Below are 26,090 nucleotides of genomic sequence, written 5' to 3' on the forward strand. Positions count from 1 at the left end.
TCTGAAAAAAAGTGTCAGTTTGAAGACATCTCAGCACAAGACATAAAGTAACGTTTTATAACCAAAAATAAAAAAATTATAAAATGTTGGTAGATTTGTTGATACACAAAACATAATTATAATTCATTATCATAATTGTTATGGTACTGCAGGTTTGTCAGAATACACTTAACCCTAACCCCTTGAGCACTTTTACCGGAAAGTATCCTGAATCCGCCAAAATCCACCAATTTTGTAATGCAAAAAATGTTGGTGTCCTGAGTCCATCAGAATCCACCAGAGAGTCCATCAGAATCCACCAGTGTAGTACATATACCTCGTACACACCAAACATATAGCCAAGAAGTTTAACTGTTGAGATCCTGAATCCATCAAAGTCCCCAAACTGCTCAATATGGAGGTATCCTGAATCCATCAAAATCCTGTAGTACTGCTAGGATTACTGTCCTGAATCCATCAAAATCCCCCAACTTTTTCAATATGGAGGTATCCTGAATCTGCCGAAATCATCCATAACAGGGGTGTGGATTTTGATGGATTCAGGCACGTTAGGGTCAATGGAATGGATGAAGTTCCAAGACGTTACTCTGAAATCTTGGAAACTGTTCCTTCTTATTCTTTTGGGAATAAACAGGACAATATTTCTGAATTTATATTCATCATTCTGTCCTTATCACACGAGCACACAAATTCTGGAAGTACAAAATCGTAAGTTAAATGTCATATCATGTAAAATAAAAATATTTTTTTAAATATGCTATCAAGTGGCACCTAATTTCTAGTCCGAAAATTTGGGACTCTCAACACTGTGTATGAGGGTCCCAAAACTCCAGATGTTAAAAACATGCAATACAAGAAAATAGACTGGCACATGAAACAACCAGTCCAACACCTTTAGTTATGCATCTAATGAGCTGTGTCAAAACAAAAAAACATACATCATACATGAATATATATTTCTACCACATCCTCTATTTTTACATATGTTCATACCATCAGACTACTGAAGGGTCCTTTTTGTTCCCTTCAAAAAGTTGGACATGTAGGCCTACCAGTCTAGTCTTCAGTTTGGCTTCAAATTGAAATCGCTTGTCTTCACTCTCAGAGTGCAAACTGTTTCAAATTTAAATTGAGACTTCAAACTTGGCTGGTGAAATGAGGACCTCGCTTAGCCTCAAGAAAATGTTGGAGAAAGTTGTCAGCTAAAGAGTGAGTCAAGTTGGCCTGATTGGGTTTTGCATGTTTTTCTGTTTTCTAGGTCTTGGTCTGCATAATTTTCTTCTATACAAAGCTAGAACTTTTTTACTTATGGTAAGCACAACCTAACACAGACTGGGACCTTAGGTGCTCAACTTTACTCACTCTTTAGCCAACAAATTTCTCCAAAACTTTCACTGGGCAAAGAAAAGGTCCTCAGTATTTCACCAACCAAGCTTGAAGACTCAATTCAATTTTTAAAGAAGACTTTTCTTCAATATTTGGCAGTGGCTTGCACATGAGAGGGAAGTCAAGTGATTTCAAAATGAGGCCAGAGACTAGACTTGCAAATGTCCATCCACGGTCCAACTGTTTGACAAAGACTGACTTCTTCATTCATTGTTTTAGTCTGGTGCCTGACTATGGGAAAATTTGTAGAAATAGTGACCTAGTACCCGACATCCTAGATATTTCTTTTGGCACAGTCAGCTGACAGTTGATTATGCAGTACTGAAGAGTTATTGGACTGGTTGTTTCAGATGTCAGTCTATTTACTTATATTGCATGTGTTCAGTACCTTAAGTTGTGGGACTCTCATACACAGTATTGAGAGTCCCACATTTTTGGACTAAACCTGACATTGGACCCAGTTCTTGGGAGATAAATTTATGTGCAAAATACGTACTTTATGACCTCTTTGGAGCAGGCACTGAGACAACTGGAAGATGTGACTCTCAACTCCGCCAGTGTTCGGGAAGAAGAAATCAGACACCATGCTGCAATAAAGAAAATAATACAATGTAACAATGAGTACAGGTCCGGAAGAGCTGGAAAATATTACAGTACTTAGATGCAAGGATGGAAGAATTTAATTGCAACATAGAATCACCCAATAGTATAATTATTGTGAGTGAGTACTGTAAATACATGCATGTTGAAAAACACAAACTGGGACCTACCTTCTGATTTGTACAACACAAAAAAACCAAAAAAATATTTAGGCTGAATGTATACACATTCTGTGGTAATCCTTGTCTTTAGGACACCTCTATTTTTAGGAGTTCTGTTCAAAACTGACTTTTGCAGATGACTGTCCAGTACCAAAGTGATTTTTGCAGGCTAAAGCAGTCTTTTTTTCTCAGATAAACTCATGTTAGTTGTAATTTTGAAAGCAATTTAAAAAAAAATATGAATTTCCTACCTTATTTTGCAGTTCACCATCTTGCGTTTTTAATACTATTTCTGTTTGTCATTGTCATCTTTAACCCCTCATAAATCAAAGCCCTGCCCTCTTTCCACAAAATTAAACCTGCTGATATTCAAGAAGGTGTCATTGCCAACTGTTCAAATGTGTCAAGAAATATCAGAATGTCACTTTTGAGTGTCATTTAGTCAGCTGTTTTGGTGAGTCTTTTAACCTCATATTATAGAACGGGGTCCTAAAGATAAGGATTACCCACTTTGTCATTGTCATTTATTCAAGAATTCCTCTCAAAAATTCACATCATACCCTTTTCTAGTTCTAGCACCATATAACTTGTTGCAATTGGACAATATGTCAATAGCAACAGTGATTCTTAGTGTTTTCTCAGTAAATACTTCAATATTTTCCCTGCTTAAATTAGACGTTTTACTAACATGACTAACTTAGGACTTATTATCACTTTCTGATGGCTGATGATAGTTAGTACTCATAGTAGGTCACTCAGCTGGGGAAAAGTGAGTGATGGTTAGATATGGGAATCCTTCCCATTATGATGGGTGTCCTTCGTGGCAGTTGTATAAATCAATATCCAGTGTAATAAATGAAATAAATTTAAAAAAAATTAAAATGGTAAGAAGTTTTAAGAAATTTAAAGGGAATATACAACATTTGCAAACATCGAAAAATAAAACTACCAAGTTTTTACGAAATACCTTACTAGGATGTTGGTAAATGATAGTCTCAAGCATTTTGTAACATTATGGCACCTGATGTGAAGTCATTTTCAAGAAAATGGTATTTTTGTATACATTTCCAACGGTGGTCGGCCGACCAGCGTTGGAAAAAAACCTAACTATTTTTCAACTACTGCTCCAAATTAACCATTTTTTCAGTCCAAATTTTGTTTGCTATTGGTTACATGTTTCATGAACGGGTGCAGGCCAGCTAGACTGGTTCCCGTGCCTTACAATTTTCCATCATCTATAAATTGATCTATTTTATCTTTTGTGGAGTCAGGGAACCAGACTACTTAAACATTTTTGTTTTTCTTGGTTTTTCCAACCTTTTCGAACAAAAACTTCAAAAATGTCAATGTAACAATATTTGATCTATATATACTAACCTCTCAAATAGTTCATTTCTGAAAATTACATCAAAAACCAATGATGTACATTCCCTTTAATTTCACATTTTCAGACCAGTCTCATACGGTTTGTGCACAGGGTGCCAAGTGATGGCCAGATATGGGAATCTTTCCCCATAATGACTTACCATATTCTATGCTTCATCTTGTTCGTAATAATATCACAGATGCCGAGATATGGGGATCAATACACAGGAAATCAAAACAGAAGTTGTGAGGTGTGTGCAGTGTTATGTATACCCAGCAAGTTTTGAGACAATTGAATTCAAGGCCTGTGTGTGTAGCAGTGCTACATGCTACAGGAAACAGTTAGTCAGGTGATGCCTTGATGCTTTTATTCGAATGGGCATGAGCCACCTTCAGGTCAAAGAACCAGACAAGGAGAACGCACCAACGCTTGGCAACTTGGCAAGTTACAAGAAAAGGGCAAAAAGGAAGTGGCCGTGCAAAGTAGCAAAATATATGCTACACCATTGACTTGTGCACAATGAAATGCTACACAGTGCTACACGCGTAAATCAAAGGGCGAAAAGGAAGGGGCCGTGGCAAGTAGCAAAAAAGTGCTACACCATTGACTTGTGCACAAATTAAATGCTACACAGTGCTACACGTGAAATAAATGAAAGGGCGAAAGGAAGGGGCTGTGCCAAGTAGCAAAAAAGTGCTACACCATTGACTTGTGCACAAATTAAATGCTACACAGTGCTACACGTGAAATAAATGAAAGGGCGAAAAGGAAGGGGCTGTGCCAAGTAGCAAAAAAGTGCTACACCATTGACTTGTGCACAAATTAAATGCTACACAGTGCTACACGCGTAAATCAAAGGGCGAAAAGGAAGGGGCCGTGGCCAGTAGCAAAAAAGTGCTACACCATTGACTTGTGCACAAATTAAATGCTACACAGTGCTACACCTGTAAATCAAAGGGCGAAAAGGAAGGGGCCGTGGCCAGTAGCAAAAAAGTGCTACACCATTGACTTGTGCACAAATTAAATGCTACACAGTGCTACACGCGTAAATCAAAGGCGAAAAGGAAGGGGCTGTGCCAAGTAGCCAAAAAGTGCTACACCATTGACTTGTGCACAAATTAAATGCTACACAGTGCTACACGCGTAAATGAAAGGGCGAAAAGGAAGGGGCTGTGCCAAGTAGCCAAAAAGTGCTACACCATTGACTTGTGCACAAATTAAATGCTACACAGTGCTACACGCGTAAATCAAAGGGCGAAAAGGAAGGGGCTGTGCCAAGTAGCAAAAAAGTGCTACACCATTGACTTGTGCACAAATTAAATGCTACACTGTGCTGCACGCGTAATAAATGAAAGGGCGAAAAGGAAGGGGCCGTGGCAAGTAGCAAAAAAGTGCTACACCATTGACTTGTGCACAAATTAAATGCTACACAGTGCTACACGCGTAAATCAAAGGGCGAAAAGGAAGGGGCTGTGCCAAGTAGCAAAAAAGTGCTACACCATTGACTTGTGCACAAATTAAATGCTACACTGTGCTGCACGCGTAATAAATGAAAGGGCGAAAAGGAAGGGGCCGTGGCAAGTAGCAAAAAAGTGCTACACCATTGACTTGTGCACAAATTAAATGCTACACAGTGCTACACGCGTAATGAAAGGGCGAAAAGGAAGGGGCTGCGCCAAGTAGCAAAAAGTGCTACACCATTGACTTGTGCACAAATTAAATGCTACACAGTGCTACACCGCGAAAATCAAAGGGCGAAAAGGAAGGGGCTGTGCCAAGTAGCAAAAAAGTGCTACACCATTGACTTGTGCACAAATTAAATGCTACACTGTGCTGCACGCGTAATAAATGAAAGGGCGAAAAGGAAGGGGCCGTGGCAAGTAGCAAAAAAGTGCTACACCATTGACTTGTGCACAAATTAAATGCTACACAGTGCTACACGCGTAAATCAAAGGGCGAAAAGGAAGGGGCTGCGCCAAGTAGCAAAAAAGTGCTACACCATTGACTTGTGCACAAATTAAATGCTACACAGTGCTACACGCGTAAATCAAAGGGCGAAAAGGAAGGGGCCGCGGCAAGTAGCAAAAAAGTGCTACACCATTGACTTGTGCACAAATGAAATGCTACACAGTGCTACACGCGTAAATGAAAGGGCGAAAAGGAAGGGGCCGTGGCAAGTAGCAAAAAAGTGCTACACACATTGACTTGTGCACAAATTAAATGCTACACAGTGCTACACGCGTAAATCAAAGGGCGAAAAGGAAGGGGCTGTGCCAAGTAGCAAAAAAGTGCTACACCATTGACTTGTGCACAAATTAAATGCTACACAGTGCTACACGCGTAAATCAAAGGGCGAAAAGGAAGGGGCTGTGCCAAGTAGCAAAACAGTGCTACACCATTGACTTGTGCACAAATTAAATGCTACACTGTGCTGCACGCGTAATAAATGAAAGGGCGAAAAGGAAGGGCCGTGCAAGTAGCAAAAAAGTGCTACACCATTGACTTGTGCACAAATTAAATGCTACACAGTGCTACACGCGTAATAAATGAAAGGGCGAAAAGGAAGGGGCTGTGCCAAGTAGCAAAAAAGTGCTACACCATTGACTTGTGCACAAATTAAATGCTACACAGTGCTACACGCGTAAATCAAAGGGCGAAAAGGAAGGGGCTGTGCCAAGTAGCAAAAAAGTGCTACACCATTGACTTGTGCACAATTAAATGCTACACTGTGCTGCACGCGTAATAAATGAAAGGGCGAAAAGGAAGGGGCCGTGGCAAGTAGCAAAAAAGTGCTACACCATTGACTTGTGCACAAATTAAATGCTACACAGTGCTACACGCGTAAATCAAAGGGCGAAAAGGAAGGGGCTGTGCCAAGTAGCCAAAAAGTGCTACACCATTGACTTGTGCACAAATTAAATGCTACACAGTGCTACACGCGTAAATGAAAGGGCGAAAAGGAAGGGGCTGTGCCAAGTAGCAAAAAAGTGCTACACCATTGACTTGTGCACAAATTAAATGCTACACAGTGCTACACGCGTAAATCAAAGGGCGAAAAGGAAGGGGCTGTGCCAAGTAGCAAAAAAGTGCTACACCATTGACTTGTGCACAAATTAAATGCTACACTGTGCTGCACGCGTAATAAATGAAAGGGCGAAAAGGAAGGGGCCGTGGCAAGTAGCAAAAAAGTGCTACACCATTGACTTGTGCTCAAATGAAATGCTACACTGTGCTGCACGCGAAAATAAAAGGTCGAATTTCTCTTTAAAATGTAACCTGGAAAAACGACACACTTTGAGGAACTCGTACTGGAATTTTCAGAAATAAATGGATTTCAAAGAATGAACATGTTTTGGCAAATATTGTTTAAACGGGCTTCATTGTTTCACGTTTTGTGTCAAGAAAACCTTGTAGTCTGGTTCCCTGACCCCTCTTCAGATGAAATGGAGCAATTTCAAGCAGCGTATACAGCTTTTGATGCAGGGGAGGCAACCGCACTCCGCACCACGGTTTTTTTTGCTTCAAATGTCGTCGGCGGATGACTGTAAAATGGTTCCCGACTAAACTTGGTGCAAATACCTGTATAGTCGTGTTTCCTAACGTGGCGCACTTCGAAGCTTACTCAAATTTCCTCGTGTAGTGTTGCCAAACCTCTTTGTTGACAAACCCCAAACTCATGTAGTGAACTACTGGTACTTTTACCTTATTAATGCTTGTTGTTTAACCTCTGTGAACAATTTCGGTTTCATAAAATTTAAGCCGAAATTAAAAAACGGTGGCGTCTGGAAATTGGGCACAATTTGGCGGAGTGTTCCCTAACGTGGCGCACTTAAATAAGTCTCGGAAAATTCCAAATTAACATTTAAGAATTTCTGTAAACTTGCTAAATTCTGATAAATTATTATTATCTCTACCTACATACCCAGCCAGATGTTTGTCACAAAAATATTTTCTTATTTTTCGGGGCATTTTCAAAGGGTTCACTTTGCACTTGAAAATAAAATCGGAAAATCACGCCAAAATATTATTTTCTTTTAACTTTGTAGCGGGTAAATAAACTCCCGATTTATGAACGGGAGTATTTATAACTTGATGAAATTTCACTTTCTGTGAAATTTCAGTTAAAACTTTGGCTCTAGCTAGGCGCTACAAGCGAAAAATCAAAGTGCGCCACGTTAGGGGGCGCGCCACGTTAGGGTACATCAACAATATATCCTCGGGAGTCCAGGGAGGCCACTTAAAACTTATTCTCGATCATAACCCCCTCTAAAACAAGTTAAAATTGTGCAGCAGCAGGATCCAGTCAAACCAGTGAGTTTGGTGGTTTAGAGACATAATCTCCATTGAAAAAAAAAACCTTTTTCATTTTGCCGACGCGCATGGCTACGGCGACGCGCGCGCAAACCAGAAACCGGAGACTTAAATTTTTTGGCTAAATGTAGGCCTACGCGTTATTTTCTCTGTAAAATAAAGGGGGGGGGGTGGGGAGGGCTGATACCCATCTTCCAAATGGGGGCGCTCTTCAAAACTGGCAGTTATTATGCATACTTTTCACGGCGCATTGAGCGGATTTTCTTTCGTGGGAATAGTCAGGAAAACTCTAGAATTTTTGTTTAAATCATGTGCATTTTTAAAAAAACTGTCCAACGATCCGTCAGGGTGGGGCAAAGTCCCCCCCCCCCCCCGGCCCCGGGTACGCCACTGAGCAATTTGTAGACTTTGGTGATTTGGTGAAGTGTAAGGTCAAAGAATCAGTCTAGCACTCGTAAGTTGTAGCAGGCTTGTACCTCTTCACAGGTGTGTAATAAATTTTAAATTGGAAAGAAAATGCAAACAACTCAAATGTGAAACTGATGACCGGTTTTTGAAAGAAGCCCGTTTTCTTCAACGCGCTGGTCCGCCGATCAGCACTTGAAAATGTAAGAATACCTGCAGCCTGGATTGGATGATTTAGACTCATTCCCTAACAATCCAGTAAGGTATTTCATGATACTTTGAGCTTTCGTTTGTTGACGTTCGCAAATTAATGTTGTATCTTCCCTGTAATTAACAAAAACTAAACCAAACTCGGGATCTTTGAAACGAATGGTCGCAAGGAAAATGAATTAGTAGAGGCTAGGGACACAATTAAGGATTTCAAACCAAGACAAGACAAAAGGAGTTTATTCACAAGAGCTGAAAATCAGGACTAAACCAAAACTAATTTTAAACATAAAAACACTTGAAATACCAATCGTTAACCAAAAATTAAAGACCAAGAAAACCTCAAACCAATAAAGTGACACCTTAAAATGACAACATAAACCTAAAATTTTAAAAAACCTACCACCCTAGAACATGTGTCGGACCCTGAATTCAGGCCCAATATTCAAAACTGGTTCAGCAACTTGTAGAGATCCTTGAATGCTGTTTTTCTCAGAAGCTCAGCTGAACATTCATCAGGTTAGTTGTTCAGCAACCTTCTTTAGATTTTGCGCACGTTTGTAATTGCTTCAAACAAACAAAATGCTCAAAATTGTAAATGATGGTCTGTAAAGTTATGTTAGTCAAAATTGGACTTTTTCCAACAAAAAATTCGAAACGTGTTAAATCCACAAAAAATGATCTTTGAGGTGTTATTTTCGAACTGAGTTTGAATTTAAAAGAAGCTGCAATCTGTGTTTCTCCATCAGTGTCTACCTTGTACATGTATACATAATAAGAATAAATTTGAAAAACACACAAATACATGAATTACACGTCGTAAGTGGGAGGGCATGTTTGAGTATTTAATGGCAAGGCATGTCAAGATAAAAGATCCCATAATCTTTTACAGCAGCAATCAATCCAACGACTTCGTTATAGCTAATATCACAGTGTAAGATAATTAGACTACATGTACATGTATATGGTAAACGTCTCCTACTGCAGTCAATGCATTTTGTTACATCTCATACACGGGCTTCTCTAATTAAATATACTGCACTGTCCTGACTCCTGACTTCTGTTTAAGTTAAAACTGTTAAAAAAAATCTCCATTTTTTTATGTATTTTCCAAGGCTGAAGTCCTGTACATGTACATGTTCCCCATAAAATTGAAAGCTTTGCAAAAGCCAAAAACTCATCTACAGCATAGCAGAAAAAAATACCTACATTCAGGCACATTGTAACAGTACATGTCCCAGTAATTCATCAGTGTTGAAATAGAAATTTACAGGAGCATTCACATCGGAATGGGCAATGTCTTTCTGAGTTCTGGTTATAGCAAGATGATAATCACCAGGGCAAAATAAATCAAGTTTGGGTGTTGTTGGCAAATTTTTTTTGGCTATTTAAGTTCACTCATCTGTGTTATGTTTTCTACTTGAGGGATCTACTTGATCAGCTCAGTCAATTCTATTTTGGAGCAGATAATTGGGCCTTGTCTTTGTTAATATAAGAAAGTAAAATGTTTCGTGTCAATTTGTTATTGTAAAGAGTTATCATCATTGAACACAAACTATCAAAAACATTTCAAAAACTTGCCTCAATATATGACTTTTCCAGGGTATTGAAACTGTAATTTAATTGATGCATGCTGTACAGCTAGCTAAGTTGATCTGGTTGTGCTAGCTCGTCTAACCACGGCATGATATATCTGGACTGAACTTGCTCTTTGTTGTAGCTCAGTTCAACTTTCTAGTAAAATACGTGTACAAGTTCTTGTGGAAGATTATCATTGGCAATATTATGGCTATCGAAACACTTTCTTTTGCATCCTTTGTTATTCGATTACTCACATTTTATATGGAGTGCATGAAAAAAATGTGCTTTCTCTGTCATCTTAAATTAAACGTGCAAAGACCAAATTAATAACAGGACACTGAAATGGTCCACACAAACTGAAGACCAAAATCATGTATAACTGAGACAGTGAGAAAGTTGGGTTATTTACTTGCATTAAGGTTATACATGTAATTCACTTCATTACACTTTAACCATCTAGCTGAGGTGATATGAACCTTTTACCAGAACCATTTTGATCATCATGAATACTCCCATATTTTTTCAACCAAACAAACTTGGAATGTTGAATAGTTGCCTTTTTTCCCCTCGTAATAACACCTACACATATTACCTATTAACATACTAAACACAGGGTGGTTGACACCTTGAGGTGATTTTCTAATCCAAGCACTTGTTGCACTTGAACACAAGGTTTTGGGCTTCTCTGTTTGAAAGATCCATCCCGAGGCACTCCTGGTGGAACCAATCGCAGCAGTTGTTGCAGGAGATCCATTTTATTTTCTGAAACATCAATGTTCAAACATGTAAACTTGTTAGTTACCATTAAAAAGTCACTTCTCTGCTAACTACCTTTTCCCCTTATGGCATTGATATTGGTCATTTTGACAGTGTTAGCAATTAGCTGACATCGTTGTACAGGCCAGTTGTTAGAAAGCCATGTTTGTTTTCACATACATTTCTCTATGTGGACATGAAAATGATGCAATATTAACCAAATAATAAACTGGTCTAGAGGTTGTCTCTGTTTTCATAAACTATTGTTTACTTATTCAAAAACATCAATTGCTGAAGACATTCATCACTGACAGCAAATTTATACATTTGCTTTTTCTATAATTACAGCTAATGGATGGATGTGCATTGATTTTAAGGCAATACTGCTGCACTATGTATTTTTTGTTCACCAAAGCTCGAAGATTTTTAAAAAATATTAGATTTTAAACTAATGCCACAGTTTGACTGAAATCTGACCAATTTATAACCGTCAGGAAATCAACAGCAAAGGTACCAGAATGCCTAACTTGCACTGTTTATGGATGTAAACCCAAAACATATTTTGCAAATTGTGATCAGAATAATTCAGGCATGCAACTGGGAAATCACAAAAAAAAGAGGAAATTCAAATTTTTCCCAGACTTTGTACAGTGTTTTTCTATTTTCAATGGCACACATGGGAAGTAAAAAAAGAGGAAATCAGCTGATCAGAGGAAAAGTTGTATGCCTGATGATTGCAAAATGGCTGACCATTTTTTGTAAAAGATGTGTACTTTTTCCTCTGCAAAACAGCACTATTAAGTTATTGAAACATATGCCTTGGGGTGGTATTTAAAAAAAAATCCTACAAAGTGGTTCCAACACTCTCCTGGTAAATGGCATGGCACACCATGATTCACTTATTTGTTTTTGATCTACAATCAAACGCAGATTTATTATTCACAAAAATTTGTGAATAATAATATAAAGATTTGTTTTGGTGCAGTAGTGTACTAGCGTTGAGCTTTCTAATGAGATTTTTCCCCCCAAAATATGTCCACCCAAAGACCATTTAATTATTTAAAAAAATTTAATTAGGAGTGTCTAGCTTTTTATTTGTAGATGCGAAACCACATACAGAACTGTCAAGGGGTGACGTACAGCATGTGGAAACCTCATCTTTTCTTGTGTGCTTACAATTTCAATAACAGTGTATTAAATTTCTAGTGTTTTTCGGTAGTCCACCGTTGAAAGGGAATCTAAAGAATTTAGTTTGTGCTCATATTGTTTGAAATGTCTGTTAATGTGGCAAGACTGTTTTAATTTTGGGTAGTTCAGGAACCTAATAATACTGCCCTGACATATACATGAACATTTGCATCTCTTTTGCTGGATCACACTATAAAAGATTAAATGATTTAGGATATCCATAAAATGCTATGTTAACAGCGTATACACCCTACAAAGACTTGCATGAAACATCGTTTTTGTTTTTACAAACACTTGAAAAAACATCTGTGAATTTCAAAGCTCCTCTCTCAGTGCCAAAACAGAGCCTGCTAACTTATCTTTTTAAACTGATTTATGGTTTCAATCGAAAAGTATCATTTTCAAAAGAAACCTCCATTATTTATAAAATTCGCTGTCACGGTGACTATAATCACGTGCTTAAGTTCAATGCAGCGACGACTGGTTCCCGCCGCGCCGCGCAAGGGCCAATTTAGAAGACATGCTGAAAATGCGGTAACTAGTATGTTATGGCTATGCGATCGCTAGCATGGCTATGCATTGCATGCACGTGCACTGTCAACTGGTCAGACATCATAAAAATGCCAAGAAAACACAGACAGAGAAAGAAAATTTTTGCAAGTTAATTCACAGAATTAATCTAGCTTGTCTGTGAATGTATTTTCCATGTTCAAGAGTTCATTTTGAGATTGCACTACTCGCATTTGGAGTGATACAATGCAGCCTGTTTCCCGAAATTTTCAACCGTAAAAGCGAGGTCTGATGGCCGCGGGCCACACATACATGCACAGTGTATCACACACTTTGGAGTTTTGGCCAGCTTCCCGTCTTGACTAGCGTTGTGCATATGATGGGAACAACCTGAATTTTCCATTATTTTTTTCAGAATTATCGAACGTAAATATATTGACAATAATTAAGGTAGGTTTCATTCACTTTTTGTGGCCATTTTGTGTATAGCTTTCGTTGTGCAATGGAAATAATTCAGGCTAAAACTTTGTATATAATTGAATACCCCATTCAATCTTCATAAAAAAAGAAATGGTCCAAAAAAAAAATTCCAACTGACCCTATTTTTGAAATGCATGTAATCGGAAGCAGAACTATTTTTTTTTCTCGGCATAATCTAACTGCACTTGACTCATACTTCAAAGTTAGGAAATTGTTGACTCTCTGTCTAAGTGGTACCATCTTAAAGGGTTGTTTATTAGCTTTCAATTGATACCATTATTACAGCTTTTCAGTGAAAGGTTTATGAGCACCATTGATTGAAAACAACGTTAAATAAAAACAGTTTACAAATTTGCTAAAATAAGTGGCTAGTTCAATTCTGGGAAGAAGGCACTGTTGCAGCTGTAAGCATTGCGTTTAAAGTGCTTTGTCAGCTAAAGTTGCTGCATAACATGCATAAATGGTAGTAATAATGCCCATGACTATTCAAGGGAATTTCTTTATGCCCAGAATGCCAAACATGTTTTTTCCCCTCAAAGTTTAAACCAGATTCAGTGGCAACTTGAGATGTCCAAAAAAGGGCATATATATAGTTGCAGTGAATTATTTTTTTGAGTGTTTCTAGTGAGGAAAGGGCTACATGTTGGAGGTTTCTGAGCACAAAATGAAGTATCCTGTTTCACGATTAAGGCAATAATTGTGATTCCTCCAAAAAGTAATACCACCTCATACCTTGTGCAAAAATACACTAAAATTTGATTGCGCAATCTACCAACTTGAGGCAATGCTAGGCTTTGGCAGTGCCCACTACAAGCTATGTTTTACAGATTTTTTGATGTCTGTGCTAGATTGCGATGAAAACAAAATCTTTGGAATGATTACTAATTTATGGGCAACATAATGCAGCATTTTTATGAGCCATAACCGAACCGCTCCCATTTCGTCTACCCCTTTTATGCACTGCAAATAGCTCCAACAGTGCCTACTTCCGACAATTGCACTTGCTTTCAGCAAATTCGGAAATTGAGGTTTTTTTGTCCTTTGTATTTGCAATCATTAGTGCTCAGTCATCTGTAACTGAAAAGCTGCAATTACAGTACCAATTGAAAGCTAACCTTTAAAACATCCCTTTAAAATAAAACCACTTTGACAGTCAACAGTGTTCCTACTTTCATGTATAAGCCAACTGAAGTTGGATTACCGTTTTTTTAATACTCCCTAACAAACTTTTCCTTCGCTTGTGCAGCTGGTAGTGTTGGACGCTGTCTTTATAGTGAGTTCAAAAATAATATTAATTCCTCATCATGTGTTGTCTTAAAGATACTAATTTCAATTGAACCTCATGTAAATTAAAACCCAGTTACCTTGCTTCGATGATGTCTGCTTTTCTTTGGGGCTGTCCGCATGCAGGTCCTGCAATAACTCTGACACACACAAACAATTTTTTTAAACCCTTTGATTTCACATAACTATTTTTAGGACCATTCTTTTTAGTAAACCGCTATTTGACTAATTGAAAATGCATATAAACTGAACACTGCAAACTTTCTGATCAAATCTTCTAATGCCAGCATCAACGGCCTTCCTTACTGATCAAAAGCTGCTACAAAAGCGTGCTGGCAAGGTGCATGCATGTTGGATGTTATACTTATAGCCCATTTGAGTGATTTTCAGTACGTACACATAAACTTAATGGGACATGACATATTCCAGAAATGGGAACACTAAGTCCATGATGGCAAGTACAGCAAATTTTAGATTAAACTTACATGTAAAACATGCGCATTTGTGTTATGTTGCTGCACACCGGTCGATTCTGTTTGTACAAACTAATCTTACGGTGATATTATAAAGTGCTGCCACTGCATCACTTTCTTTTGTTTTAGTCAGTTTGATTAATCATGCTCCAGTACTAAGTGTACTCTATTTTTCAAATTCTCCAATAACCAATTAGTAACTGAAGAAAACGTCTGGTCTATCATTTGTCTTTGGATCAGACATCATCACTCGCATTCAATGACCATTATAAAGAGACTAGTTGTATTATTAACTTACCTCATCCCCCTTGGACTTCTCTGCAAGGGTTTGACTAGAGCTGCCCTCTGATGATAGTGTCTTCTTGTTTGCAGTTTCACCACCCGGTAACGCTCTTCTTTTTCGTGAAGCACGGTCTGTAAATTCATAAAGTGATGGAACTACAGGGTTTAAGTTCACTTGCTTGATATCCACATGTTAGTGATTTTGGCCGAGTAGATTTACTCAGTTCACCACCATTTGTTACTGGTGCTTATCAGTTAACTGTTAACACGTTAAGGGCTCCGTGTGCCAACAAAGGGCAAACTTTTACCACTTCTGAGAGCCCCTTGGATGGGTCTCCACCTGTGCTCACTGTAATTCTTGCATGAAGTGCGCACCACTTTTTGTCATCCTGAATGTGCACAATGCCAAGCCACAGCATCTTCGGCGTGAGCATCAGGTGTCATTGGCATGGTAATATGATTGAAATCGTTCAAATTTAACCTGCGATAGTCCCTCAGATTGATATCAATAATTTTGGATCATTCAAAATATGCAGTGGATGGATTGAAAACCAGGTCTCCCCCGACTCTCCTTTTCTGGCCATTGAACGAGTACTTGTGCACGGAGCACATATGTGCATCATCAATTGTGAGCAAGTCTAATCCCCTGAGTACATGTATGGCAAAGGCCTCAGTAAGGTGACATAGAGTGGGGAAATGCACAAGCTACCAATTTCAAGTAATCCGACCAATTCTTGTATCAAAGTGTTCCAATTTAGCTAGAATCACTTCAACATGCATTTCATAATAACATTGTACCTACCAACTCTAGTATGAATCAGCTTCTCACCCTTCTTGTCAGCATCATTGACCTTTTGGTATAAGCAATAGTTGGTAAAAATGAATGAATCATATTTATGCAACAGCTACACAGTTGGGTCAAGTGTCATCCTGCATGATGTTGAGACAAACTAATCTGCAGCTACATGTACCACACAAACTAGTGCACACATACTGAAATATGTATCCTTGTGGAGACATTTCTTTGTTCTCATGTAGTAAAGTTTTCGAGTTTGAAAGTGCAGTTTCAAAAGCTCTTATCTTAACCAGAATTAATTTTCCTTGCCTGAAATTCGTACTTAATATCCCTTTTCTAAAACTCTTCCATTTGCGACGGATCAACCCACCTTTGAAATTCCTATTTCTTTGGTAAAGTCCATATATATATTTCGTGAACACCTTGTGGAGACCTATTCACCAATACAAATTGCCCAGCGGAGACGTATACAATCTTTTGTTGCCTATTGTGTGCATTTCTCCAGAGGGCACGGTGTATCAGATCAGTTGCCTCTTTAAACCAAATACATGTATATCAATTCCATTGGTGACTCACAACTGCATTTTATGAGTGAACCCTGCATTGACGTTTGACAATTATAAATTGAATAACAGCAAGTTAAAAAGAAAATGTACTAAACATCATTATATAACTGGGTTTGTCTCATTTAGTGGGTATTTACAGCAGCGCTCAAGGCGGTACCAGTGCATAATGATGAAGGTAGGACTACATTGTACAAAAGCATATGGAAATAGCCACAAAAAAAAATTGGACATTATCCAACCCAAATTCCCCACCACTACAGCCGAAATCAGTCATGTTTAGCTTACCCTGTCCCTCTGGGAATCGTAGGGGGAGCATGTACTTGAAGAGAATGGCTCCCCGACATAGGTCGAAGTTGCACTGAATGGAGAATGAACATTCAAAGTGGAGTTATGCCATATAGTTTTTCTTCAGTATCAAAAGAAATTTCCCGCAATCATTAAAGATGTACTGTCCGTGCATTTTGGGTGTGGTGCTATAAGAAAAAAATGTTATGATTGAATTGCTAATGTTTTAGAATGGCAAAATTTATTAGCTTCCCAATGAGGCACTGAACGAAAAAATAAGCCAACGATTAGTATTCGTTCAATTCATTTCAAACTTGTAAACATTGAAAACGTATTTGTGGGGACCAAAAACATAGGGACAGCAGAAAGTCCCCATAACTCGGTCCAAACTTTCCTTCCAATAAAATACTTTTCCCCTGACACGGTTTAGGCCTACAATCGCCCGCACACCCATCTTTGTAAACACTGCCAATTGTGGACCCCTGTTGTCCCTAATCCTCAGTCCTTTGTTTGTACTCAAACTTTTTAGCAACAGCTCTCATTGGTTTTGTACACGAATTTGAATAGCAGACGTTCAGTCAATCATGGACGTATTGTTTGTGCCCCAACCCTTTTGTGCAAGGTCCACGATTACCGGTGTTGACATACTCACATACGCACCAATGAAGGACAAGAGTATGCCCCTTTTTTTCTTACCAGTTGGGCATAAAAATACATCACACATTCATTCCTAGTTAAGTTTAAAATGCCCGACGTTACTCACCTTGCTACGTTCGGTTGCTTCTCATCTACAAAAAGCTTTCTGTGTGCAGTTTCCAATGTGACAGGAACAGCCATATTCGTCAAAGCAGGGTCTGTAAATGGGTTAAGCAGAATGTCGCTTACCGATTGTGTAACAACATATTTTGTCTTTGTACATGATTTCCACAATTCTGATGGGAAGCTTATACCTTGATTGGTTTATGCCTTTTACAATTGTAAATAAAGTCCTTGAAGTTGGTCACATAACTTTAAGATGATTCATGATTTCCCAAGGTGGAGGGGACAACCACTTATTTCTTGACATATGGATCTCTCATTCTTTAAGAAGATAAATGGGGTGCATTTTTTCAGCCCCCAAAAAATGTGCAATCGATTTGGATTGTTACCACAGTGGCTTTGTTGTCTGCGGTCAGGTAGCACAGGAATAGGTAAATCCATGAATATACCTACCTCCTTTACTGCGAGTGTCATCTTTGGTCTGCTCTACACCAACTCTGTCACCAGTAGCTGGTCCCTCAACATCAGGCATCACAACATCTGTCTCGAGATCACCAACTGCAAGTCCCACCTCTGCCTCCGTCTCTGCTCTGTCATCCTTTTCTCCTGTGCATTGAGGGAATACTATATTCACTGCAATTACAAGACACTCATTACTTGGACATAACTCAACTTGCCTTCAGAAGCAGCCGTTCTTCTGTTCTATCTTCTTGATTCCATACAATGAAAAAAATTACAATCCTGGAAATGGGAATTCATTTATACATTTCAAAATGTTTTAATGTTGTTTATTTTCACTTGTCTTTTCAGTCATGATTTTTCTCTTCTTGTAAACTCATCAAATTTAACAGGTCAGAGTGTAACAAACACAGAGCTATATTAAATTAGAGCTATATTAAATTACAAGAGCGCTAACTCTTGCACGTGGGTTTACTTTGAATCCTTCCTGCGCGCAGACATTTTGAATTCATGTTCATTTGTAGAACATAATGAATTAGCTGTTTGCAACAGTTAATTCTATTTTTCAAATGAAATTAGATAGAGTGAATTTTGACAGTGTACTCTAAATGAAACACGCATGTAGAACGTACGCAAACAACTTAAGCGCATCATGATGGTTTGAAAAAAAAGTCACAGTTAATTGTTCCTATCCCACCATGCCCAAATGTTAATGCGAACCCCCCCCCCCCCCCTTCCATGCCCCGCTCCTCATATTCCGATCAGGAATGTCATTATTGTCTCAGTTTTAGCCTAAAAAAATGTGCAATCGTTTTGGATTGTTACCACAGTGGCTTTGTTGTCTGCGGTCAGGTAGCACAGGAATAAGTAAATCCATGAATATACCTACCTCCTTTACTGCGAGTGTCATCTTTGGAATGCTCTACACCAACTCTGTCACCAGTAGCTGGTCCCTCAACATCCAGCATCACAACATCTGTCTCGAGATCACCAACTGCAAGTCCCACCTCTGCCTCCGTCTCTGCTCTGTCATCCTTTTCTCCTGTGCATTGAGGGAATACTATATTCACTGCAATTACAAGGCACTCATTACTTGGACATAACTCAACTTGCCTTCAGAAGCAGCCGTTCTTCTGTTCTATCTTCTTGATTCCATACAATGAAAAAAATTACAATCCTGGAAATGGGAATTCATTTATACATTTCAAAATGTTTTAATGTTGTTTATTTTCACTTGTCTTTTCAGTCATGATTTTTCTCTTCTTGTAAACTCATCAAATTTAACAGGTCAGAGTGTAACAAACACAGAGCTATATTAAATTAGAGCTATATTAAATTACAAGAGCGCTAACTCTTGCACGTGGGTTTACTTTGAATCCTTCCTGCGCACAGACATTTTGAATTCATGTTCATTTGTAGAACATAATGAATTAGCTGTTTGCAACAGCTAATTCTATTTTTCATAATGAAATTAGATAGAGTGAATTTTGACAGTGTACTCTAAATGAAACACACGCATGTAGAACGTACGCAAACAACTTAAGCGCATCATGATGGTTTGAAAAAAAAGTCACAGTTAATTGTTCCTATCCCACCATGCCCAAATGTTAATGTGAACCCCCCCCCCCCCCCTTCCATGCGCCGCTCCTCATATTCCGATCAGGAATGTCATTATTGTCTCAGTTTTAGCCTAAAAAAATGTGCAATCGTTTTGGATTGTTACCACAGTGGCTTTGTTGTCTGCGGTCAGGTAGCACAGGAACAAGTAAATCCATGAATATACCTACCTCCTTTACTGCGAGTGTCATCTTTGGAATGCTCTACACCAACTCTGTCACCAGTAGCTGGTCCTTCAACATCAGGCATCACAACGTCTGTCTCGAGATCACCAACTGCAAGTCCCACCTCTGCCTCCGTCTCTGCTCTGTCATCCTTTTCTCCTGTGCATTGAGGGAATACTATATTCACTGCAATTACAAGGCACTCATTACTTGGACATAACTCAACTTGCCTTCAGAAGCAGCCGTTCTTCTGTTCTATCTTCTTGATTCCATACAATGAAAAAAATTACAATCCTGGAAATGGGAATTCATTTATACATTTCAAAATGTTTTAATGTTGTTTATTTTCACTTGTCTTTTCAGTCATGATTTTTCTCTTCTTGTAAACTCATCAAATTTAACAGGTCAGAGTGTAACAAACACAGAGCTATATTAAATTAGAGCTATATTAAATTACAAGAGCGCTAACTCTTGCACGTGGGTTTACTTTGAATCCTTCCTGCGCGCAGACATTTTGAATTCATGTTCATTTGTAGAACATAATGAATTAGCTGTTTGCAACAGCTAATTCTATTTTTCATAATGAAATTAGATAGAGTGAATTTTGACAGTGTACTCTAAATGAAACACGCATGTAGAACGTACGCAAACAACTTAAGCGCATCATGATGGTTTGAAAAAAAAGTCACAGTTAATTGTTCCTATCCCACCATGCCCAAATGTTAATGCGAACCCCCCCCCCCCCCTTCCATGCCCCGCTCCTCATATTCCGATCAGGAATGTCATTATTGTCTCAGTTTTAGCCTAAAAAAAATGTGCAATCATTTTGGATTGTTACCACAGTGGCTTTGTTGTCTGCGGTCGGGTAGCACAGGAATAAGTAAATCCATGAATATACCTACCTCCTTTACTGCGAGTGTCATCTTTGGTCTGCTCTACACCAACTCTGTCACCAGTAGCTGGTCCCTCAACATCCAGCATCACAACATCTGTCTCGAGATCACCAACTGCAAGTCCCACCTCTGCCTCCGTCTCTGCTCTGTCATCCTTTTCTCCTGTGCATTGAGGGAATACTATATTCACTATTGCAATTACAAGGCAACAACATAAAGAGTTTACGTATACAATGTACTGGTACTTGTAATGCTTTTTATAAATTTTTTAACATTTTCCACTTGGACTTCCTCCAAAGCATCTTTTGTAACTTGCACTGCATATGAAATTGAAACACCAACAAAGGTATACACCGGTGAGTGTGTGGTATGAAATATGACCATAATAACCAAACATTTAATAAACTTTATTCAAAAATTCAACAAGCAATTCCACAATCAGATGGCAATTCCAATACAAATGAGAAAATTAAATCAAACACAGTTGCAATAAACTGATCATGTAAGCCCTGCCCCGTTTGGATTTGACCTATCACAGCTCATGTCCGACATGCATGCTCAAAGGTTTGCCATGTGTATGTGCGTGTGTATGACATTTGCGGCTGACACATGCAGTGTGGTATTGGAGGGGAGCACATGTTGGTTACCCACATGCGCAGTGGGCAGGGCCTACTGGATCAGTCTATTGATACCAAGTTGGAAAAATCACAGTACATTACGTACTATCATTACAATACAGCACTAATAATTACCTTCTGCACGGGTTTGCTTGGTTTCTATCTTGAAGGCTGGAGAACAAAAGAAAAGTTATTAGCCTATTATTATTATTCAAGGATTCCTCAAAAGCACCCTAGGCACTATAGCTAGTAAGCCTGAAGAAACCTGTGGAGAGCAGACAATGAGAAGAAGTTTTAGAGTTGTGATGAAAACCCAAGAAGAATATTCTGGGGAAAACCCGCAGGATCAGGTAGGGACTGAAAACCAAATACATTGGCCCAGGCGGGATTCAAACCCGGGCCACAGTGGTGAAAGATGAGGAAAGTATCGCTACACCAACCTGAATCCCCAGGTTACTCATCAGTATCTTTGAAACTAAGCATGGAAATCAGGGCCAATAATAACCACAGGTAATTCAAACTTGATTCAAAATTGGGTTCTAATTTATGGAATATTTGACAACAAAAAACTAATTAAAACCGTTTTAAATTGCTTCAGAACAATACTTAATACGGGAGTTGCTTAGGTCAAATTTTCAACAAATGTTGATACAATTGAAAAGGTTAATCATTTAAAGAATTTTTGAACGCTCATTTGGATTTGTATAGCACAGATAGAAGAAAAACAACAGACTGTTTGTCTTAATGTTAGTGGGTTATAAACCAAATATGCTATTTGTAAAGGTTATCTTATTCATGAAATTCGTAGGAGTATTTGCCTCACCAGATTCAATTTCTGCAAGCTGTGTTGCCGTGAATCTTGAATATGGCATCCAGATGCCCCTTTTTTCCGTGCCCCAGTTGTCGTGAACCCCCCTCTTGATATGATGTCATGGGTTTTTTCTATGTTAAGATAGACCTGCACCGCAGACATCAATGGGTCTGCTGAAATCGCCTTGCGGCAGGCATCCTTTGACGGATGTTTGATTTGATGACCAGCCAGAATCTCCAACAAGCGTCACCAGGTGGAAAGCTAACCCGTTTGTCCCTCTAACCTCCACTCTGGGATTGATTGCAGTCAGCAACTACATGAAATCAAATCATGAATGAAGTGAACATCACACTTAAATAACAGTTGAATCAAATAGCTGAATGTACATACCAGGTGCTTTATCTGCTGAAAATGCAATCAGAATCAATGAACTGTTTCCTTGCTGAATGACAGATTTGAGCCCATCTTCTGGTAAATGATTATCTATTTCATATGGTAAGATCATGATATGTGATTGATGGTGTGTAACTGTTTAGCATGTGTATTTTGAGTCACGCCCAGAGTTACATCTTACCAACTCGTGGACACTGCTGTTGTGGCCAATTCCCATCCTAACATTCTTTGATTGTTTCTTTGGACATCAGAAAACAATGGACAGATGCTGAACAGTTCGTTCTTTATAGTCACTATATAAATAATATGCAATTCCATGAACTGAATGTGCATGCATATCAGGGATGAGGAGATGAGGAAGCCAAAGGCAACCAATTTTTCTTATATGATAGACACGTTCAACCAAGGTGTTTTAACAAATTGACACAGACCATACCATACAAAGCAATGCAAGTATGTCATGTCCCTTACCTCACCGATGTCCGATACTTGAGTAGCCTCGGTGATGAGGTGGGCCACATCTGCGATTGACTTGGTGGGGGAGGGAAGGCCATGCAGTTTGGCATTCCCAATCTGGAATTGCTCAATTCCATAGTGCAGAATGGTGGTCTGCAGAAAGGTTTCGGCCACCTCCGGTGGAAAGTCAGGGATATTTGCTTTCTGGAGAAGCTTTGACAAAAATTATGCTGCTATTTTACTTCATAGTTTTTGTTGATAATACAATGGCAATTACCACCCATACAACAAACAGCAAAACATGGAATATCATATATCATAATGCTGTGTGCCATTACAAATCATTCTAAACAATAACAGGTATTTATGAAGAAAACAAAAATGGTGCAAGCTTAATGACAGCCTGCAGTACAGGGGGGGGGGGTGGTTCGTCACATCATTGCCACATCATTGACATAGAATCAAATTCAAAAGAAACATGTGTAATAAAGATTTTTTTTTTTTGAGGGGAACTTTTAAAAGATGGAGTGATTTGAGTCCATGTTTACTGCAAACCTAAATTGTTGGGCAAGGCGCATTAACCAAAATGTTAATGTGTTTTATCACTACAGGTTCCTGACATTTTGACAGATAATTAACCTATGCTCACGATCGAAATGGCTGTATGCAATATCAATAGCAAATGGACCTAGATTGGCATATTTGCAAGCGGAAAAGAAAATCAGGCTCATCTTGCTTTTTCTATTACAGACAAAAAAAGTAAAAATGAAACTAATATCGCTCTTTTATTTTGCTAGGATTCTTGACTGTTAAAGAAATACTTACCAACTGTACAACAAACAGGAGAATCCCATAGGTCAGGTGGAGCCTGTCATCTGCATCACTCAGATGAGCTAGGCTTCTCGCCACCAGCCCCTGCACTTTTGCAAAATGCTGACCTTCTGTTTCCTTAATTCCGCGCCCCACGACGAAATCAGAAGAGGCAGGCAGTGAACTACTTTGTCTTCAAGCTCGTGGCGTCGGCTCTCTGCTAGGAATTGCTCTTCGGTCCTCCGCCTTTGTGTCTTTAGGAATGGAACGATGACTGCCCGAGTCATCTCTCTGGAAGTAAAACAGTAATTTCATGAGGGCAATCTGTTATCAGGGGGGGGGGGGGGGGGAGGGACCATATTTCAATAGGGGGCCCTGTTCAAATTTCGACAATTATTAACACTAGATTACAGAATGGTGTACCGTAATTTGAACAGGCGGACATTATAACAGTATAATTTTTTTGTTTGTGTCACAGCAGGAAGGGGGGGGGGGGGGGGGGGGGGGGGGGTGGGTTCCTTATTTTTTCGGAAGTTGTATGATATATATTTTTTTTGGGGGGGGGGAGATAGTTGGATGGGGGTAGGGGGGGGGGGGGGTGGCCCCCCCCCCCCCCCCCCCCCCCAATCCGCGTTGACAATATGTAAAGGTTACTTATGGTAAATTGATTCTATATATCTGAACCAGTACCTGACACCAATTGTCGTTACTTGGGTACCTGTTTCCCATGCCCAGCTGCTCATTTTAGTGAAAATATCTGGTCATTTACAAACAACATACACTGACTGTTTACACAACACTTTGGCATGCCCGTGATTGAAGGAGCAGTAATCAATTCTATTATCAGATTACTAAAGTGTTCTGCAAATATCCACAACAATCAAATATGTTCCTCTACAAATGTACATGTACTTAAAATATGTGCATCATCACAAGTCCTTCTTTATACCTGTTAATATCAGGTCCATAGCATGGAGGTGGAGCTAATAAATGAATAGAGAAAAAGAGCATATGGAGCAGTTCCCAAGATTTACTTCATTGCCTGTGCCACTGTACTTCTTTTATTAGTAAGCGACCAAATGTGCTCACGATCGTCACTGAAAGTACAAGTACTCACATACAGTACACACAACCACACATCCACGAGATGCACACACAAATGACACACCATTGAAAAATAGTTTTAGACTTGTCACCAGTCCCTCCATTATCGCAACATTTCGCCAGAAGTTTTCGGTCAAAAACGATATTTTTTTTTTTCATTAGGTAGAAAATGGGAAATTCGTAATGTTTTAGTGGCAAATCGTATTTTCGTATTCTAACAAACAATTCGTAATAATGACGAAAATTTCGTAACAGTTGGCAGCTATATATAATAATTTAGCTATTTGGGTTTGAAAATGATGATGATCATGATGATCATCATCATGATCATCATCATTTTCAAACACATGATGATCATGATGATCATCATCATGATCATCATCATTTTCAAACCCAAATAGCTAAAATAATTTATTTTACGGGACTTTGACTCAGTGAGTCAAAGTCCCGTAAAATAAATTATTTTAGCTATTTGGGTCTGAAAATTTACAATTCTGTCTTTGGTCTCTACTAGTTCAATTTCCTCAGATTTTCCTTTCAACGATCTATCCTGATTTAATTTTTTTTTTTGTGTTAGTAGTCCCCATTTAGCCTGTTTAGTGCAAGTTTCTTTAAAAGTGTGTCATTTTTCCAGGCTACACGTACACCCCTTTGAAAAATGATTGACCCTTTATTGCTTAAAATTAAGATAGGCATATTACCTGATATATTGCCTTGTTTTCATCCTCATTATTATATCAATTGCATATACGATGTAATTGTTTTGGGGGTTACTTAGTATGTTTGTTTTTTTAAATATAATCCTAAATAAACCCACAACTTCCAATTGTGTTTTATTTCTGACAAAGCAAATATACAAGCTAATTCAACAATCTCACTCACCGCTCACATCCAGCCAGTTTGGAAAGCGCAAACCAGTTTGCGCTAATGATGGGGCAGCACTTTGGTGATGACTCCAGAGTGCAAGTGGCATCCACCCCGCCATTGAAATACTTGGTCATAAGACCCCGGATGCCACTAGGCTCGCATCATCCAGAATGACAGGGATGGAGGATTTGGAAGTTGCTTTTGGGAGAAAGCGTTCTCTGGTATATCCAAGTACACCATTTTTGGCCCCGGTCATTCTTGATGCCATACGACAGGACGTCGTTTTGCCTATTACAAGAAAAGATAATAATTGGATATTTAAGATTTATATTTACCTGTATTTGCAGTACAAGAAAAATTATATGTAGTATTTATTTCCACAGTGTGATCAATGTCATTTTAAAATGCTACTACAGGGACACTGCTTTTGTAACACTGCTTTGGGATTTGAAATTGAGCATCAACCATTATGGCCTGACATGTAGATTTGATATGGTTTCACC

The 26,090-nt window shown here is 38.8% G+C and overlaps 1 pseudogene; it reads right to left on the bottom strand.

The window, feature by feature from the left end:
• Positions 1–8,705: 8,705 nt before the first annotated feature.
• LOC119725044 overlaps positions 8,706–26,090 on the bottom strand; it is a 20,332-nt pseudogene continuing 2,947 nt past the window's right edge.

This window comes from Patiria miniata, unplaced genomic scaffold (genome assembly GCF_015706575.1).
Source record: "Patiria miniata isolate m_02_andy unplaced genomic scaffold, ASM1570657v1 HiC_scaffold_18, whole genome shotgun sequence".
NCBI classification, from domain to species: Eukaryota; Metazoa; Echinodermata; class Asteroidea; order Valvatida; family Asterinidae; genus Patiria; species Patiria miniata.